This window comes from Lolium rigidum, chromosome 3, assembly GCF_022539505.1.
Source record: "Lolium rigidum isolate FL_2022 chromosome 3, APGP_CSIRO_Lrig_0.1, whole genome shotgun sequence".
NCBI classification, from domain to species: Eukaryota; Viridiplantae; Streptophyta; class Magnoliopsida; order Poales; family Poaceae; genus Lolium; species Lolium rigidum.
Genome location: NC_061510.1, coordinates 147198378 through 147218434, shown reverse-complemented (window position 1 = coordinate 147218434; position 20057 = coordinate 147198378). Strand labels below are relative to the sequence as shown.

Genomic DNA, 20057 nt, shown 5'->3' with positions numbered 1-20057 from the left:
ACTTTCTTATTTCAATTGTTTTCTCTAATTCCTTACAGTTTAAGAGAATAACTCGAATTACTGTCCGCCCGTTTTATGTGACGGGCACCGAGTGATTTTCCCCGTGATTTCCATGCGGTATATTCAAACTATTGAAATGATATACGGTTGGAAAGGTGTCAAAATGGCGCATCTTTTTCGTATCTACCATTTTTCCAAATCCGAACGGTTTAAAACTAATTTAGAAGTTTTGAAATCATGTTTCCGGTATATTTTATGAGATAGCGACTTGAATTCGATGGATTGGATCCATTTATTTGTTGTGAAATGATGTAGGTAATGAAATTAGACACATACTCTACCATATAAAGCTTTTGGTGACAATTATTAAAGTGGTTGGTGATCAAATCGATGAGATTTGGACAATAGATTTCCGCCCCGTTAAAACAGAGCACGGAACTTCTCTCGACATAAACTTGTACTTATCGGGCAATGCGGTTGTACTTCTTTGTGTGGTTTCATGAAAATGTTCAGAAAAACTGATAAAATTTTATCTGAAAACTTTCTACTTCCCATGGTTACCACTTGTACTTCCTGCAGTCACCGCTCGTACTTCTCGGAATCACTGATTGTACTTCTCGCGGATGAGGGGATTTTTTTTGTACATTTAGATTTTGTCTGGTTTTTTATACTTCTATATTAAGTGAGTGTACTTCTTGTCGAATGGTTGTACTTCTTAGCTTTAAGTGTTTGAACTTCCTCACGGATGACGAGATTTTTTTCTGTACATTTAGATTTTTTCGGTTTTCTTGTACTTCCTATAATAGGTGGTTGTACAGCTCGTGTCGAATGGTTGTACTTCTCGATGTCAATTATTTGAACTTCCTCTTGGATGATGGGATTTTCTTTTGCATTTACATCTTGTCGGTTTTGTGTACTTCCTATGTTAAGTGGTTGTACTACTCGTGTTGAATGGTAGTAATCCTCAGCGTCAAGTATTTGAACTCCCACGCGGATGATAGGATTTTTTTCCTGCATTTCATTTTCACAATACATTTCCGCCCCGCAGGAACAGAGCGTTGAACTTCCCTCGAAGTGAGGTTGTACTTCCCGGGAAATACAATTGTACTTCTCGGTGCGGTTTCACGAAACTATTCATAAAAACCGATAAAAATTTATATGAACACTTTGTACTTCCCGTAGTTAGTGCTTGTACTTCCTATAGTCAGTGCTTCCACTTCTTAGAATCATGGCTTGTACTTCCCGTGGATGACTGGACTTATTTGTTTTTTGTACATTTGGATTTTGTCAGTTTCCTTGTACTTCCTATATTAATTGAGTATACTGCTTGTGTCGAATGGTTGTACTTCTCTGCTTTAAGTATGTGAACTTCCTCGCGGATGATGAGTTTTTTTTCTTGTACATTTGGATTTTTATCGGTTTTCTTGTACTTCCTACAATAAGTGGTTGTACTGCTCGTGTCGAATGGTTTTACTTCTCATTGTCCAGTATTTGAACTTCCTCGCGTATGACGAGATTATTTTGGTTTTTCTACGTTAGGATTTTTGTCGGTTTGCTTGTACTTCCTATAATATGTGGTTGTAGTGCCCGTGTTGAATGGTTTTACTTCTAGTCGTCAAGTATTTGAACTTCCTCGTGGATGATGGGATTATTTTGTTTTTTTCTACATTTGGATTTTGTCGGTTTTCATGTACTTTCTATAGTATGTGGTTGTACTTCCAAGTGTCAAATGGTTGTACTTATTATTGTCAAGTATTTGAACTTCCTCGCGGATGATGGGATTTTTTTTGTACATTTGGATTTTATCGAGTTTTTTGTGCTTCATATAATAACTGGTTGTACTGCTCGTGTCGAATGGTTGTACTTCCGGGTTTATTTTTAACTTCTTAGATCCAACAACAAGGTGTCTACTCCGCGGTCGCAAATGTGTGTACTTCCTCATGGTCGCCTTTTTGTTGTTGCATTTTAATATTTTTTTAGAAACTCGACGAAAATTTATTTAAATTATACAATAAAGTATTGGATGCTAATTGACCAACATTTTGTACACGAATTGGACGTACTTTGAACCCGTGCAGCACATTACTTTTTGGTTTTTTATTGCCCGGTGTGTATTACTCGGATCCAATAGATTATACTGGCGAGACTATAACGATTGTACTGCCGGGACTAAAATGATTGTACTGCTGCATCATTTTATCCTATGTAGTTTTAGTATTAGTCAGTGAGAACTAAAGAAGGTTTCGTTGCTACTTCAAGTGAATAACAATATACAATTTCACTTTACGACAAGTGAATTAGATAATTAAAAAATACACATTGCCGAGTGAAACCTCTTTCTACATAATACATGCTATAATGTATTTTATTTTAGAACCAATTATTTTATTTACTCTAAGATCAGCTACTCTTATCAACCACCACACATATGCACTCTGTGCGTATTTCCTTGTTATCCATTTAAGCCTAGTCGCTAGATCATTTAGAGAAAAATCTATTCGTTAGAGCAGTACAGCAACACCAACTTTGTGCGGGTTTTATACTTATAGCCTGGCAGGAGGAACGGACCTCAACGGCCGAGGTGCCGCAAGCGCTCCAGTCATATAGCTGACTAGTTTTTTGCGTGTACTTTTGTTCTGATCTTGCCTGTACTGCCTAGCTCAAGAAAAGAGGAAAATGCAGGGTTAGCATCGAGCGGAGAAACGGCCGCCTAATCCCACAGAAAAAATGTAGAGAAGGAACAACAACAGCATCTCGCCGGAGCGACAATCATTGTACATACTTATGTTAAATGAGCCCATGAAGCCCATGAGCACAACTCAGTGAGGCTGAAATTCTTGTCCTTCAAACTGAAGTTTCTGACTGAATCATGGAAAGTCTCACATATTTGTAGAAAAATAGCACACACGAAAATGGCATTAAGGTACAATCAATCATATGCACGCCTGGTTCAGAAGTCCACATGACATCTGTGTCAAGCAAGTCAAATGAGTGGCCTGCCAACTGAGCTTTGACATGTAAAAGGAGACAAGTGCAATAAGAGAAGGAAACTTGTTCAATTCAGAAACTAGTGTTTTACCATTCAGTAAGCACATAGTAATTCAGCTGGCAGGGATGTGTGAGCAGATAGGACAGCTAAGATACGGTAACAAGAAAATCTAGATCCAGTATAGCGTTAACTTCTAAATTATGTCAGGTAGAAAAGCATTACAACTCGATGTTTTACATACGCTGGTATCAGAGTTACAACACTGCTCTGAGCAAAACATGGCACCAGAGGCTTTAATTTGGTACAAATTTGTAAGAGCTCATTGGTATCTAAGAGCCTAGCTATCAGGAAATCAAAATACACAATGCTGAGATCAAGCACTGTTACATCAGGATACGCATAAGGCCTGTTTAGGCCTTGCTACTTCTACTTTTTGCGGTCAATAATGTGAAGAGAAGATGATCGTAGCTTCCTAACTTGTGTATGAAGGAACACGGCAATCAGCATAATGATACATTTACACTCGCCTGAAAGATGATACACTTTGACAGAATCCTCTCCGGTTAATGAATTGTGAATTAGCTGGCTCCTTTTGCGTGTTTCTATAGCCTTTTGCACGGCATAGTGACACCTGCAAAGCATCAGATCAACCATATTACTTAAGAAGATACAGCAGTGAAAAATGTTGTAGTTATCTTTGTCACAAGAAAGTCTATGAACTAGAGAATCATCAAATCTATGGTACAGCAAGCATATATAACAATTAATAAACAGAGATTTGTTTGACATTTGTACTTAGATCTAGACAATGGTTGGCTGAAATCGGCACAATGTCACTCCAACTAATCTAGAATGAATTGAACTCAGCAGTCATTCTTCAGTTGGAATAGCAAAGAAATATAGCTCTTAAGCAAAGTGAACTCTCCGTGTCTGAAGAGCACCAGCACACGCACAACCGACCATAAGTTCAGAGCGACGGGCCGGCAGTACAACCTTCGTGACTCAACATTACAACCAGGAAAGAAAATCCATCGGCTTGCTCGCAGGCCTCACCGGCATTCAGGTGGAAGGGGCCTCGCGGCCGAGCTGCGCCCCGCTCCGGTGGCATGCTCGAGGATGGTCTGCCCTGAGGTCGCGTGCGGCTCGCAGCATGTGTCTGCCGGTGCGCAGATGGCGGCAGCGCGTGTCTGGCGACGCGAGATTGGGAAGGGAATTTGGGCAGGGTCGCGAGGCTGGCGCCGGTTGTCGGCGGCGCTCTGGGATGGCGGCGGCGCTCCGGGATGGAGGCGGGATCGCGGGTCTGGCGGCGGCGCTCTGGGATTGCGGCGGCGTACGTAGCCGTGGCGGCGCTGGAGGCGAGGAGTGGGGCCAGCCGTGCCTGGAGGTGGGGGTCGCCGGCGCAGCGTTGGAGGCGGGGAACGGGGAGGAAGCAGGGAACTGGGCTGGTGGTGCCGCCGCCGCCGGCTGCCCTGCAGGGAATCGAGGGATGAGGTCGTGCGTGAGGTTAGGGATGGCCAGATGGGGAGTTCGTGGGGTCAACAGTTCCGGTGGTTTCCTTTTGTCGCGCTCCCTTAGGGCATGTACAATGGTGATGACTCAGCTGTCTGTAAGAGATAGTTATAGTTGATTTTGGTGATGTGGAGGAAAGAGAATGAGGAGAGAGAAGGAGGCTGTCTCAGTAAAGTTACAGTACAGTCATGCAAGCTTCTTATAGGCGGCTTACAGACACCATTTTTGCTGTTGTATGAACGGTGTCTATAATTTATAGTCACATATAGCTATGACTAAAAATAGATAACTTACAGATAGACTATTGTATACACTATCTGTATCATTGTCTATAGATGATATGGAGTAGTATTACAGACATCATCCGTCTAAACCAATGTACATGCCCTTATAAGAATCGTAGGTGCTCAGAATATTATTTTGAGCACCGGTTTCAGAATAGTGTCACCCTATATATATATATATATATATATATATATATATATATATATATATTGTCCTAACTATCTTGTTGTGTATGCTATTATGCAGAATGAAGAAGCGAGAAATGCGAATAAGGAACATCCATGATGTTGGGTTCATTGACCCACACATCGTTAATTCATATGTGTTAGAACACCACCCCGCCGACGTGGAGGAAGACTCGTGGCGGTTTCTTAGAAAACAGGAACTCAAAAGTGATATTCTATTTCCTTACCATTTTGGGTGAGTGTTTACGTCTTGAGCACATTCTCTTTTGTTTACTCCATGCATGATATGTGGCTAATCGATGAGTTATGCATGATCGTGCATGTATCGTGTCCGCGAGTTCCATCGGATTCGATGGTAATTCAATTTCACACCTCCACGGTTCTCATCCACGACTCTCCGAATATGGATGCGGCGCTTTGGGCCGACATGAGAAAAATGATGCAAAAGTAATTATTTTCATTCATTTGCGCTCTATATCGATCGGCCTATTTCGTTCATTTCCTAATATCAAGTAACTAATTAATAACTGTCTTGTTCATTTAATTTTCTTTGCCTCGTAGGGTTTGGAGACGGTTCGTAGATGAAAAGGTCGGTGAATTCAAAAAAGAGCTACAATTTAGAAGGGCGATGCACTGGGACCGGGGATATTCAGCCACCGGGGACCAATCTATGTGGATACTATGTTTGTGAGAGGATCCGGAGATACACCAATGAGCGGGACCGGTCGTCCGAGACCAACATCAAGAGGAATAACCTCCGGAAGACGCTTAGTCCGGAAGCTCGCTTCCGACCACTTCAAGAGGAACTAGCTGGATGGTTCGCGAGGAAGTCATCGATCCTAGAGGAGAACACTACGTAGAGGACGTACAACTTCATATGCACTAAATTATGGATGGAAACTTGTTCAAAATTGTATATGGTCATCCGATATTGAATATATATTGTATATTCCTCTTGAATTCTTTTTGGTTCTAATTTCAAATTTGTTTGAAATTGTACATTCATATGCATGTATATATGTAGTACCGCAGAATGTGTGAAACTCTTTCAAAATTAAAACCCAAAAGAAATAAAACAATACAAATTAAAAAGAAACCGAGGTTTGGGGGGGGGCTAAAACCCTAAACCTGCGGAGGCCTCTAGTCGCGGCTGGCCAGAAGAACCGCGACTAAAGGTCCTCCGCCCTGGCGCTCGCCTGCCGCCCACGTGGACGGACCTTTAGTCGCGGTTCGTAAGGAACCGCGACTAAAGGGGGGGCCTTTAGTCGCGCATAATTGGTCGCGGTTGCGCAACCGCGACTAATGGCAGTTGCGAACCGCGACCAATGGCCTTTTTTCTACCAGTGGTAGCAGGGACCTGGTCACTAGATTGTACTTCCACTAGAAATTAATTGGGGGACAAAATGTATCACGTTTTTCTCTTGACCTCACATTCAGAAATCAGAGACACCATCCATGAGCAATTGAGCGTAACTTTGCTTTCCGAACCATCCAGAGATAGTAAAAAAATCAAAGGGGCACATCGTTGTACTTCAGACAAGGGGATATCAAACATTAAAGGCTTACGGATTTTGAACCCATATTAGCCAGGCAGTGTAGCACAAAATGGAGAACGAATTTCTTCACAGTATGGTCGAAGGTTTCACCTCCCAAGATTGTTAGAAGATTGGTACCCATGGTATCCTCAGGCAAAAGAGCATTTACAACCCCTGACATGTCATGTGCACTTGTGGTTACAAGCTTCTACTCCCAAGATTGTTAGAAGATTGGTACCCATGGTATCCTCAGGCAAAAGAGCATTTACAACCCCTGACATGTCATGTGCACTTGTGGTTACAAGCTTCTATGTGTGATTTCAATCTGTAAGTTACATCTACTCTTGTAAATATTAGTGAGTGAACTCCATGTGTATGTATGTAGCTACTCATATTTACATGAAAGCCAATCCGGTTCCTGAGTGGCAAGGATCAGAAGGTTCTGCAGCAACTCGGTCATCGTGATGTTCTTTACAGAAGCTGCTGAAATCAATCCAGTCTGCCACAGACAACCAACAACGCCAAGTTTGTACATGAAATGCCGCGCTGCAGTGTGCTCAGCTAGATCTTTGGCCAGGGAAAGTGTATCTTCTCGTTCAAGACTAACATTATCTGCTGGAAGGTCTCAATATGCTTTTCAGCTGTCTACTCTGTCTTCTTGAAATGCTTTGTATATGAAATCTTTAAAGCGCCTGGAGTACTGTCTTGGATCTACTGCTGAAATGGATGTCGAGTCATATTGGAAAGATTTGTATGCATGCTCAATCTTTTTGCCGATATCGTAGTCTTGAAGTATGTCTATTATGCCAAAATACAATATAACATCACAGTACTCCCGGTTGGCTCTCCAATAACATCACTGTCGTTCTTTCGGACTGTCATTTCTGCTCTTGACAGCATGTTCGCCCCAAGTTTAATCTTAGACCACCTGCCCAGCCAAACAATATCAATTCTGTTTATTATTGGAAGGCTTGAACACACTTACGAACACATTCATCAGATGCATATTCAAGGGAAAATAGCTTCATGCCACTCTTAAACATTTGGTAATAGCCTAATCTAATATGTCATTTTAATTGTTCAGCACCACTGGTACTTAAGAGCATGAGTTAAGCATGAAAGTACATGGTGAATCTAGTGAATTTAAAAAGGTGCAAGGTTCTAACAAAACAATGTTCAATAAAACATTCCAAAAAGCAACAGAGGTGTCCTTATGAACTGGTTCAATCCAGAATTTACATAGATCACATCAGAAACTATATGTGGCATACGCATATTAAACTTTTAAATACCATCACGGGCGATATGACTTAATGGCCTTAAAATACTTTCTACTCAGCAGAATGAAAATCCTGGCCTCAGAAAGTTAATGCCAGTTTTCGACATTTAAAAAGATGGGTGCCCAACACTTCTCAATGCCAAATTGCTATCACAAAAAATATCAACCACTACATTATTAAGCTGATGTTGGATATTTATGTTGCTTTCAACAATTATTCAGCATGGTTATTATCTATTTGGCGGGGAAGAATTGATGTGGAATTTCACTCGAGATACCGAGGACACGAAATTTCACTCAACAAAGCAATTCTCTGTGCTAGAATACAATAGAAGAATCAATTAAGATCAACTCTACAGGGCAGAAGAGTTGGGTTTGTTTTGCAAGATTGGCTCTACAGGTACTGACCCGCACAATTAGATTGGAATCGATCTGAAATATAAAATCTGACCATGGCACATGACTCACGCATATGTGCTAGGGACTAGTATATCTTAGACTCAGAAAACTGACATGTCTGATCGTGGTTGTTAACATTGCTCGGGATTCAGACGGAGTTTCCGGAAACAGGTGGAATATTTGTAACACCTGGAATTGGAGTCTAGATAGTTTCCCAACCCTCTAGCCTCATGATGCACTGTGAACAGCACTACAGGAAATACATAGGAATAAAGGGTGGACCACACCCAATAATAAATTCCCGACAGCTGAAACATGAATATCTTGATGATGAGCTGGGATAAGGACTCAGGTACTTACTGCCACGTACTACGGAGGCGCTGTGCTACGGAGGCCTTGGTATACCAGACATTGCACGCACGGCCATTAGCCTCGGGACCTGTTGGTTGTGAAGGATGCTTACAGACCCCTTGCGACCTTGGCACAGGCTTGACATGCAGTTCACCAGGAGCAAGCGCGATATTTTCTTTGCTTCCACAATGATGGTGTTGGGCAATGGATCCTCCGCTCTTTTCTGGGAGGACAGATGGTGGATGGGAAGTCGATCGGGGAAATAGTGCCCGATTTACTGGCGCTTATTCCACAACGCCCCAGGAAGCGCCGTACGGTGGAACATGTGCTTACCGAACGCAGCTGGATCACAGACATTTCAGGGCTTCAAACCCTCTGGCACTTTGGCAGTACGTTCAGCTGTGGACCAGGATGCAGGGGGTGCACCTGACGGATGAGCCAGACAAGCTTGTCTGGCGGAGGGCTGCTCCGGTGCTCCCCCCTAAACAAAGTTGATGGGTTATAGTTGGTTTTTTTTTCTATGCTGGGTCCGCCGAAACCTATATCCAGCCCATGTACACCCGTCTATATTGGTACGGTATGTGTATGTTGTGTAAGAAAAAGAAAGCTTACGTGAGCAAGATATTTATAGGACCTTTCTATTTCGGCACAGGCACGTGACCGTAGATATGTAAAATACAAGGTACAACACAACGCGGGCCATACGGACTTGTACAGAGCTATACGGACGGTGTACCTAGCTACACTAAAATTATGATCGTGCCCCCGCTTATGAACAAGTATGGAAAGATCTCCCCCGTTGTTGTGTTTGACACGCCTAGAATTTTTCCAGGGGAGGAGCACCGGAGCAGAAGTGTGTCTGGCGGTGGACGACCATTGGCCAGTACTCCTCTAAGACCTGCTACTATCCCCTTTTCCAAGGGTCGTTAGTCTCAGGGTCTTGGAAGTTGAACTGGAGATCCTGTGCGCCACCAAGGGTGAGGATCTTCATCTGGCTAGCTTGCCAAGATAGATGTTGGACGGGTGAGAGACTTGCACGCCGCCAGTTGCCTCATCGGCCGCGATGCGTGTTCTGTGACCAGTCGGAGGAGACTATGTCACACATTCTTACAGGGTGCCCGTTTTCGCGGATTATCTGGCATGACGTCCTATCCTGGATCCGATCTACTTCCGGACCTACCGTTGCTGAAGGGGACTTCGCGGTGGTGGACGCTGGTGGTGCGATCCAACCCACGTCATATGCGCAAAAGAACCTCGTCGTTGATTATGCTCACGGCGTAGTGGGTTTGGATGCATAGGAACGCGATCGTCTTCAACAACGAGCTGCCTTCGGTGGCCTCCTTAGTCGGCATGATCAAAGCCGATGCAAGATCATGGGCGGATGCGGGAGCACGAGGGCTACACCAACTTCTCCCTTAGACTAGGTTTCTTGGGTTGAGTTGTATGGCGTGGGTGTTGGTCCACTCTTCGGACTTGTAAATACAACTTCTTTTTTTATCAATGCATCGAAACACAAAGCTTTTTGCGTTGTCGCGAAAACATGATTCATAAAGAGAAAAAGCAACTACAAATATTACGGTAGTATTAACTAAGAGACCAATAATGTAGTATCTACATTACCTGTTTGGATCAGAAAGAAAGTGATTCCTATCCCATCTTGAAAGGCGAGGTGTTGCAGGTTTTTCACCATCAATATCGATGGCACCTTTAGCCAAGTAAATAACAAGTCAGCATTTTGTATTTTTACCAAGTACCTAACGCCACAAATAGGTATCTCTCTCTTACCTCTAAAATGTACACCCACCAAGAGACTGTAATCCATAATTTTCTCCTGCTCCAGAAACTCACAGTCTTTGTCCACTTGCCTGCTTCCATGTATTTAAGAACTAAATTAGCACAATATTTTTGGATATCATGGTTAGCTTTTGGGACTTAGCTTAGTAACAAAAAATGATACACAAAATAAAAATGGACATAAGGTGTTCACACCTTTTGAACTCTTCGAACCATTGTTTTTGCAACCGGAAGATAAAGTTAAGATCAAGATCTTTCAGAGTTGTATACTCATCAATCTCTGCCAGCGGCTTGTCAGTTGTTCGGCCAAGAGATGATCCTTTGAGATCAAATCGCCTATGAATAGTGTGATCAGAGCAGAATAGGTTCCCCATTATGACAAAACGAACCTGGATAGCATTGCACCAAGCAAACAATCAGGATGCTTCACAACAGCAGATTCATGAGCCGTATTTATAATATGAGGACAGAGTGAAAAACGCCTTGTATAAGCGTCACTTCCACACTCTTCTTCGAACATAAATGTCGTGCATTTCATGCGTGTTTATGGAAATAAAGATTATTTACTTTCTAACCTTCTTTTGGTTTGCTCCAGCCAACTTTACACAGTGTAGACCAAAAAACTTAGCCACTAGGGTATTCTCAAAGGCACGGACATGACTGTAATAAGCACGAAGCATCTTCAGAAGCATCTGTATGATAACAAGTAATCATATATTTAGAATAAAACTTATGTTCATCTAAGAGGTTTTAAAAGCATGTAGACAAACCTTTACTTCAGATTTCTTCATTGTCTTTATCATGTATCGATCATCGTTTGTCAAGTAAAAGAAACTTCCACTCTTACCAGGGGATGAGAGCTCACGAAGAGCATCATCTCCACAGAGGGATAGCATATAGTCAGCTGGATCAACTTTGAACAGCTTGCGCAGTGTCCTGTGATTTAGTTCAGAACAAATGTGTGCGTGAGTGTGTTGACAAGCATATTACGGTAATATGGTCATAAACTGACGGGATGAATCTTTTGTGATGGGAGTGATGACCAACCGGAACACCTTTGGGCAGTAATCCTTCCATTTGAAATCGCTGGAATTGTGTGGAGGGGTATATTTCGAGCCTTCTGGGGGGAATCTCGTCCACACTTTTTCCTTTGGGTCAAATGCAGATGATTTCAGATCTAATATGACCTGACCTTGTCTTCCTACTGCATGCCTATGCCCAAGATATCATATTCAGAGAACAAGTAAACTGCAACTTCTGATTTTACGAAGAACTAAATCAATCTTATGAAAAATGATTTTTCTCCTAAAAAATAATTCGAAGTTTATCTAGTTTGTACTGCAAAAACAACATAGACAAGACAAAAAACTCCGCTTTCAAAGTGAATTGGGTGATGAAGGGAAAATTTTCATGGTTCATCTTTTTTTGCAAACACCATGTTTGTAACAGTTTACTAATAATCTTGATAAGCATCATTTTCCTTGAAGAAGTATACAAAATTAAGCTGTATATGTTCAAAAGTGCAAGCAGAATTCGGTATATGATATGTAATTATTATTACTTTGGAGTTCCAATATATGATGAGAGGCAATGTTTATGCTGACAAAAGAAATTATATGAGTTCATGTAAAACCTCTTGCAATTCATCCAACTAAATCCAGAATGTGCACCTTCCTTGAAAATTCGAGCCAATTCTCTATAATACAACTGTTTATATCCATTTGATGTCGTGCTCACAATGCGTGACATTTAGGCAGATATTCTTAGCTAAAAACATTTATAATGTGCTTCAATTCTCTCCGGGCAAGTGAAACATTGTTGGTGTTCAAATCAGATAAACACCCAGAATAATGTGTGAATAATGTGTGACATCTAATTGGCATTTTCAAACACAGCACTTGCAATCCCAGGAAGATCAAGGCATTACTAATCAGGGGGAAGAAAGGCACCTGATGCCGAGCTGCAGATTGAGCATGAGCTCGTAGTTCTTGTGCCCCTTGGCAATGGTCTCCCCCTGCCGCTTGGATATCCGCAGTGGCGCAGTTGCACCCTTGGCAATGTGCGGCGCCGGCGAAGGGGGAGGCAGACCCCTCCCTTCCCTCGTACTGTTCCGACGCTTCCAGTCGTCGGTGATTTCGACCTTGACGTCTCCATCTGATCCCCAATTGCTCCCACCCGAGAGGTTGCTCCGGCCGGACGACGAGCTCCCGCGCCCACTGACCGACCGGGCCAGCCATCTGAGCGACCTCAGCGACGGCAGCGCCGACTGGCTCTCCGTGCCTGAGCGCACGCATTCCGGCAGCTCTCTCGCGAACACCTCCCTTGGGTCGCGCGTCCTCGCATCGCTCGCCGCCGCGCCGGGGGACGGGTAGTACACGCCCTTCTGTTGGAGGGCGCCGCCGGCCGCCTCGCGGCCCCAGAACCCGACATAGAGGCTGCCGTCGGACCACCGGAACGTGCCCTGTCCGCGCGGGCGGCCACCCTCCCAGCCACCGTCGTAGCGGTTTCCGTTGGCCCAGACCAGGGCGCCGCGGCCGTGTATGAGCCCCGCGCGCCAGCCGCCGGCGTACTCGGTGCCGTCGCGCCAGGTGTAGCGGCCGCAGCCGTCGGGGAGCCCCGCGCGCCACTCGCCGTCGTAGGAGTCTCCGTTGGCGTACCGCTTCTCGCCGGCGCCGTGCTCGAGGTTCTTGGCCCAGGCGCCGCGGTAGGTGTCCCCCGCGGCGCCGACGTAGGTGCCGGCGCCGTGCATGAACCCGTCGAGGAACTCGCCCTCGTAGGTGGCGCCCGACGGCCACGAGAACCGCCCGCGTCCCGTGGCCTTGCCGCGGCGCCACTCGCCCTCGTACATGCATCCGTCCGCCCAAAGGTACTTCCCGTCGCCGCTGGGCGCGCCCGCGAGCCACTGGCCCAGGTAGAGATCCCCGTTGGAGAGCGCCCGCTCGGCGCGCTGGCGGTCCTGCGGCTCGCTGCTGTCGGAGCCGCTGCAGGAGGGCTCGGCGTCGGGGTCGTCGCCGGGGGGCGGCATCGGTGCCACGCGGCACGCGCACGGTCGTCTCCCGCGCCCTGGCCGGGCGCGCTCGTGCATTGGTCGTCTCGATGCGCAGGAAGGTCCACGGGCAGGCTCCCCGGCGCGGCGTGGGTGGAGGAAGGATCTAGCAACGCCGGCGGCCGCGCGGGCGCGCGGGCCGCGGCGGCATTGCCCAAGGAGTCGGTGGGAGGAGAGAGAAGGTGCGCGGAGAGAAATTTTTAGACCGTCCAAGCGGGCGTGGGAGCGAGTGGAGGAGGAGAGCGACGTCAGGTGGGACGTGCAAAGAGGTGTCCTCTTCTCACTTTCTATTTTCGATTTCTTTTCAGATTGTCTCTCTGGAAGTCAACTCGTTTTTAACAAACATAAACCAATGATCTTTTCTCTGATCCTTGGATCGAAACAGGATGCTGATGATCCCATTTTTATAAATTTACACGGCCACATCACAATCTTAACATATGTGTACCGACTTTGCTTCCTCCCCGTTCTACTTGTCGAACCTGATTGTGTTTGGGTGGAACGGTGTATCCTTTCGAGCCACCGATTACGTGTTATATATGTGAGGAAAAGCCTCTCACGTGTAAGAAGGGAGATACGTATACGATGTGGTGTACCATCACGTGCCTCACTGGGTTAATCCTCTACTTAGGTGGTTGGAGTGGAAAAATCCATATTTTGACTTGTTAGGGATTTAACCCACCTCAATCCACCCCAATCCCCCTTGAATTGCTCCAAACCGAACGAGGTCTAATCTAGACCTGGGAGAGGTTTAGATTACGCTCGAACTCATCCAGCTTCTTTGAACATAAAATCATGGTGAAGTCATCTGCAATCTGATCTTTGCTGGAGATGAACCTGATATCAATTGCTTGCTAGCAACACATTCGCGAACAAAAAAAATCAATCTCAATATGCTTAGTGCAAGCATGAAACATTGGGTGGCACCAAGATTATCACACCATAGACATGGTTTGTCTTTGAGTGTCACTCGAAGTTCTCGAATAAGAGCTTCAACCCAAATAAGCTCAGCAGTGGCATTTACAAGAGCATGTATTCTGCCTCTGTGCTGGAACGAGACACAATAGGTTGTTTTCTGGCACTCTAAGAAACAAGATTGGGACCAACAAAATATAGCAAAATCATCGGTAGAGCATCTGTCATCTAACTCTCCTGCCCAGTCTACATCTGAAAAAGCACTAAGAAGAGTAGAGGAGGACTTCTGAAAAGTAAATCCAACTATGTTTGTACCATGAATGTATCTGAGAATTCTTTTGACTGTTGTCCAATGTGTTGTATTGGGAGCATAAGATACTGACAAACCTTATTAACTGAAAAAGGAAAGATCAGGTCTAACCAGAGTCAAATACAGAAGACCACCAACAATGCTTCTATATTGAGTGATATCCTCAGGGCCAAGAGGGGATCCATCTGTCAAAGCCAAGGAATCTGTGGTAGATAGTGACGTTAGATAGGGTGTGCAAGAGCTCATATCCACACGGGCTAATATTTTTTTTGCATATTTTTCTTGATTTAAAAGCAGACTATTGGACTGTCTGTGAACCTCAATGCCTCTAAAATAATGAAGATCTCCAAGATCTTTAAGAGCAAATTCTGAGCCTAAGTGTTGAAGAAGAACTGTAATGGCCTGATCTGAAGAGCTCGTCACTATAATGTCATCAACATAAATAAGAATATATACTATGATACCTGACTTGTCATATAGAAAAAGAGAGGTGTCACCTTGGAAGGAGTGAACCCAAGTGTTTGGAGCTTGGTGTTGAGACGGGAGTATCATGCTCGAGGAGCATGTTTCAGAACATAGAGAGCTTTGTCAAGCTTACAGATGTAGTTTGGAGTAGCGAAAGACTCAAAACCAGGTGGTTGCTTCATGTAAACCTCCTCTTCCAGAACACCATGAAGGAACGCGTTCTTCACATCTAGCTGTCGTAAACTCCAGCCTCGAGAGCATAGATGGAGAGAACAAGTCTGATGGTAGCAATCTTAACAACATGATTGAAAGTATCCTCATAATCTATACCACATCTCTATTTGAAACCTTTGACAAAAAGCCTTGCTTTATGCATGTCTATAGTACCATCAGCATTTTTCTTGATACGATAAACCCATTTGCAGTCAATAACATTTCTTTAGAATTGGGAGGAACAAGATGCCAGGTGTTGTTGGCAAGGAGGGCATCATATTCATCATGCATAGCACCTTTCCAGTTTGTATGTGTAAGAGCCTTTGAAAGATTTCTTGGTTCTCCTGTAGATGTGAATAATGCATCTCTACAGTACCATCCGTATATTTTTTCTGGGTGTCGAATACCTTTATGTAGTCGAGTTTGAACACCAGCAGGAGGCGGTGCAAAATGGTAGCTGCACAGAAGATCTTGGAGACAGAGATGATGCAGCCGAATCAGTTCCGAGATCAGAGCTGGTAGCTGACAAAAAGTTGCTGTTGTCAGAAGCGCCCGACATCATCGGGGACCGCGTGGGCATCACATCAACAGAGAGTGGCATGGCATCTGCTCGTTGGAGGAGCGTGAGTGACAGCGACCCGTGGGTTTCCTCGCTGGGGCAGATGGGAACCGGCACAGAAAACGCGTGGGCGTGGCGATGACCGGTGAGGACGTGTCGAGCCCGGACTGGCGCGGCCCAGGCAATGCAGAGCGGCGTGGCGACGTGTCGCGATCGCGCTGGCGCAGACGGGAGGTGTTGTGGGGACCGACTTTCGGTGGCGTCGGGGCAGATCTGAGGAGGATTTCTACGCGGAATCAACCTCGGGATCAGTGATGTCTGTTGTTGATATTTTTCTCCTGGTCTGGGACGTTATTTGATGTGTTGTTTGGACCAGATTGTGCAGCATTTGGCCCAGAATTTTGTATAGTACTTGGTATGTGTTCTTCGGCAGGGACCTGTAGAGGTTGAATAGAAGGAACAATATGCAAATAATGATCATTAGTATGGACACCCCTATCATGCGATGCTGAAGGAAGATTATCTGTCGGAGGAAGGAGAATTTCTTCACGAAGACGATGACTAGCATTGGGATTTAAGGAAGCAAAAGGGAAAATATTTTCATTAAACACCACATCAAGAGAGATATAAACACGACTAGTGTCAACATCTAGACATTTTACTCTTTTGTGTCGGGAACTATAGCCAAGGAAAACACACTTCTTAGAGCGAAAAGAAAGTTTATGTTTGTTGTATGGACGAAGGTTAGGCCAACAAGCACAACCAAAAACACGAAGAGGCTCATAGTTGGGCTAGACTTGAAGAAGTTTCAGTGGGAGTCTCAAAATTTAGAACCTTTGTAGGAAACATATTGATGAGAAAGGTGGGTGTGATAAAATCATCAACCCGAAATTTGCGAGCCATGGAAGCATTGGCAAGTAATGCAAGATCAACTTCAACAATATGACGGTGCTTTCGCTCAGCTGAGCCATTTTTTTGATGATCATGAGGACATGAAACATTATGAACAACGCCAACTCGTTGGAAAAAGCTATTTAATTTTTCATATTCACCACCCCAGTCAGTTTGCATAGTAAGAATTTTTCTACCAAACTGACGCTCAACATATTGTTGGAAATCAAGGAACACTTGAAACACCTCAGAACGTTTCTTAAGCAAATACATCCAAGTAAATTTTCTAAAATCATCAATGAAGCTTAAATAATATGCATGTTTGCCAACTGAGAGAGGAGCTGGACCCCATATATCAGAGAATATTTGTTCCAAAGGAACGGTGGAAACACTAGTAAAGACACGTTAGGGTATCTGGTGACTCTTGACTTGTTGGCATGGATCATATATGTAAGGATTTATTTCTGGGGAATATAAAAGATTATTCTTCCTAAGAATCTGCTGCACTATAAAAGATGAAGGATGCCCTAGACGACCATGCCATGTAGAAGATGAAGGCTTGATGGTGGCAATAGCATGCTTGGATGACTCCGAGACTGGAACAAGAGGGTACAAGCCACCATAACAAGGTCCTTTAAACATGATTTGCTTCGTTACCTGATCCTTAATCAAGAAAAAGAATGGGTGAATTTCCATAAAGGTATTATTGTCTAGGGTAAGATGATGAGCAGAAAGTAAATTTTTGGAAACATAAGGAGCATGTAAAATATTACGAAGTTGTATGGAGCTATCTGGGGTGTGCAAAACAGAATGACCAATATGAGCAATGTTCATACCTTGTCCACCAGCATTGTGGACTTGATCACGACCTTTATAATTCTCATAAACATTGAGCTTGTTGAGCTATCCACTGACATGATGAGTAGCCCATGTATCAATATACCAGTTTGTGTCTACCCCATAAGCACCTTTGTTCTCCTTCAGTGGTGTGTCGTCATCATCATCATCATCAACATCATCATCACCATAGCGCCACCAGCAATCATCAGCAGAGTGTCCCTCCTTCTTGCAAATTTGACAGTAGACTCCATCCTGCCACGGTGACGCAACACGACCCTTCTTGCCCCCTTTCTAATGATGCCCTTGAGGTTGAGGCTGCTGCTGATGCGGCAGTGGAGGACGGGGAGGGCGGTATGGCGGTGGTGGTGGGGCATACTGTGGAGGGTGGTATGGCATAGGTGGCTGCTGGTAATGTGAGTATATGGGTTGGTACTGTTGATGCTATTGCTGCTGGCCGTAGGTAGGTATATAGGGCTGGTGTGCATATGGTGGTGGTTGTAGAGGCGTATAGGCGGGCTGTGGTGGGAGGTGGTAGGCGGGTTATGGTGGTGGGTTGTAGGACGGCGGAGGGTACTAGTGTCCAACAGATGGCGGAGGAGGTGGTGAGCGAGCAACGCCTCCCCCAAAATATGGGTTTGGGTGCCGCGCTGCCACGTTGACTGATACGTCTCCAACGTATCTATAATTTCTTATGTTCCATGCTAGTTTTATGCCAATAGCTACATGTTTCATATGCACTTTATATCATATTATGGCATTTATTGGACTAACCTATTAACAAGATGCCACAGTGCCAGTTTCTATTTATTATGTCTTTTTATTGCAGAAAAGGCCCAAAAACCAAAGTGCTCGGAAAAATCCAGAAAAATTAAGAAATTCTATTTCGCCAGAAGACCCACGGAGCCAGAAGGGCCAGGCCAGAGGAGGCCCACGGCCTCTTCCCCATCCACTGGCGCGGCCAGGAGGGGGGCGGCGCCGCCCTATGGGGTGGGCCCCTCGGGCACCCCCTCGTGCCGCCCTTTTCGCCTATATTAAGCTCCTGCCCTGAAAACCCTAAAGAGATCGACGATTTCTCCAGAAGAGTTCCGTAGCTCCGCCGCCACCAAAAACCATAATTCGGGGGACAGAAGTCTCTGTTTCGGCACCCTGCCGGGACGGGGAATTGCCCCCGGAGCCATCTCCATCGACTCCATCGCCATCTTCATCGCTATTGCTGTCTCCCATGATGAGGAGGGAGTAGTTCTCCCACGAGGCTGAGGGCTCTACCGGTAGCTATGTGGTTCATCTCTCTCTCCCATGGTGTGATCTTTATGTGATCATGAGCTTTGTAATCTAGTTGAATATGTAGATGTTACTCTTGTCTATTATGCACTCTAGAGGTTACTTTAATATGAACTCCGGAGTCACTCTCCATGGTGTGATGGTGACAGTGTGCGCATCGTGTGTGATTCCTTTATGACGTTGTGGAGCTTGTTTACTCCGGCTTGAGGTGTGCTTTTGCAGCCCTACACAATGAATGGTGTTTGTTATCCAACAAGAGAGTGTTTGAGAGTAGCATTATTTATTCAATTATGTGATCATTGTTGAGAGTGTCCACTAGTGAAAGTATGATCCCTATGCCTTGTTTCTAAGCATTGAAACACCGTTTCCAACAAGTTCTGCTACATGTTTGCTTGCTGCCATTTTTATTTCAGATTGCAATTACTACTTATAATCATCCATATTACTTGTATTTCACTATCTCTTCGTCGAACTAGTGCACCTATACATCTGACAAGTGTATTAGGTGTGTTGGGGACACAAGAGACTTCTTGTATCTTAATTGCGGGGGTGCTGGAGAGGGATATCTTTGACCTCTACCTCCCCGAGTTCGATAAACCTTGGGTGATTCACTTAAGGGAAACTTGCTGTCTGTTCTACAAACCTCTCGCTCTTGGAGGCCCAACACTCGTCTACATGAATAGAAGCGTGCGTAGACATCAAGCTATTTTCTACGGCGCCGTTGCCGGGGAGGTAAGGTAAAAGGTATTCACATCCTCCGACTACTAAGCTATTTCCTAGCACTTGTTGCCGGTGTGTGAGTGCTCGAAGCTATTTCCTTTAGATTCTGCAATTATATCTTTTTGTTTCTTGTTTTTATTTCACTAGTTAGGCTTAATGGAAAACAACAACAAAATTAGAGATCTTTATGAAATTTATATTGAATTAGGACATGATGCTTTTGAAGAGAAAATTAAAAAACCTATGGAAGTTTGTCTGCATAATAGTGGTAGTAATGTTATTAGCATAATTTTTTTTGACACCATTATTTTTAATGCTATGGAAAAACCCAAGCTTGGGGAAGCTAGTTTATATAAAAATAATCTTTTTTGCTCCTCAGCTTTGGATGAAGTATTTTTCCTTGATAATGCTTTGTCTCCAATATGTGGTAATTCGAATGATGCTTGTGATATTTCAAATCCACCTGTTGAAAGTATTCCTTTTAAAATACC

The 20057-nt window shown here is 44.4% G+C and overlaps 1 long non-coding RNA gene and 1 pseudogene across 1 annotated transcript; both read right to left on the bottom strand.

The window, feature by feature from the left end:
* Nucleotides 1-3190: 3190 nt before the first annotated feature.
* Nucleotides 3191-4109, bottom strand: LOC124702469. The gene is made up of 2 exons (XR_007002513.1): nucleotides 4043-4109; nucleotides 3191-3620 (listed from the first exon to the last, which is right to left on the bottom strand). It is a non-coding gene; the product is annotated as an uncharacterized LOC124702469 (long non-coding RNA).
* Nucleotides 4110-6499: 2390 nt separating this feature from the next.
* LOC124695638 lies at nucleotides 6500-13351 on the bottom strand (annotated as a pseudogene).
* Between the last annotated feature and the right edge of the window lie 6706 nt (nucleotides 13352-20057).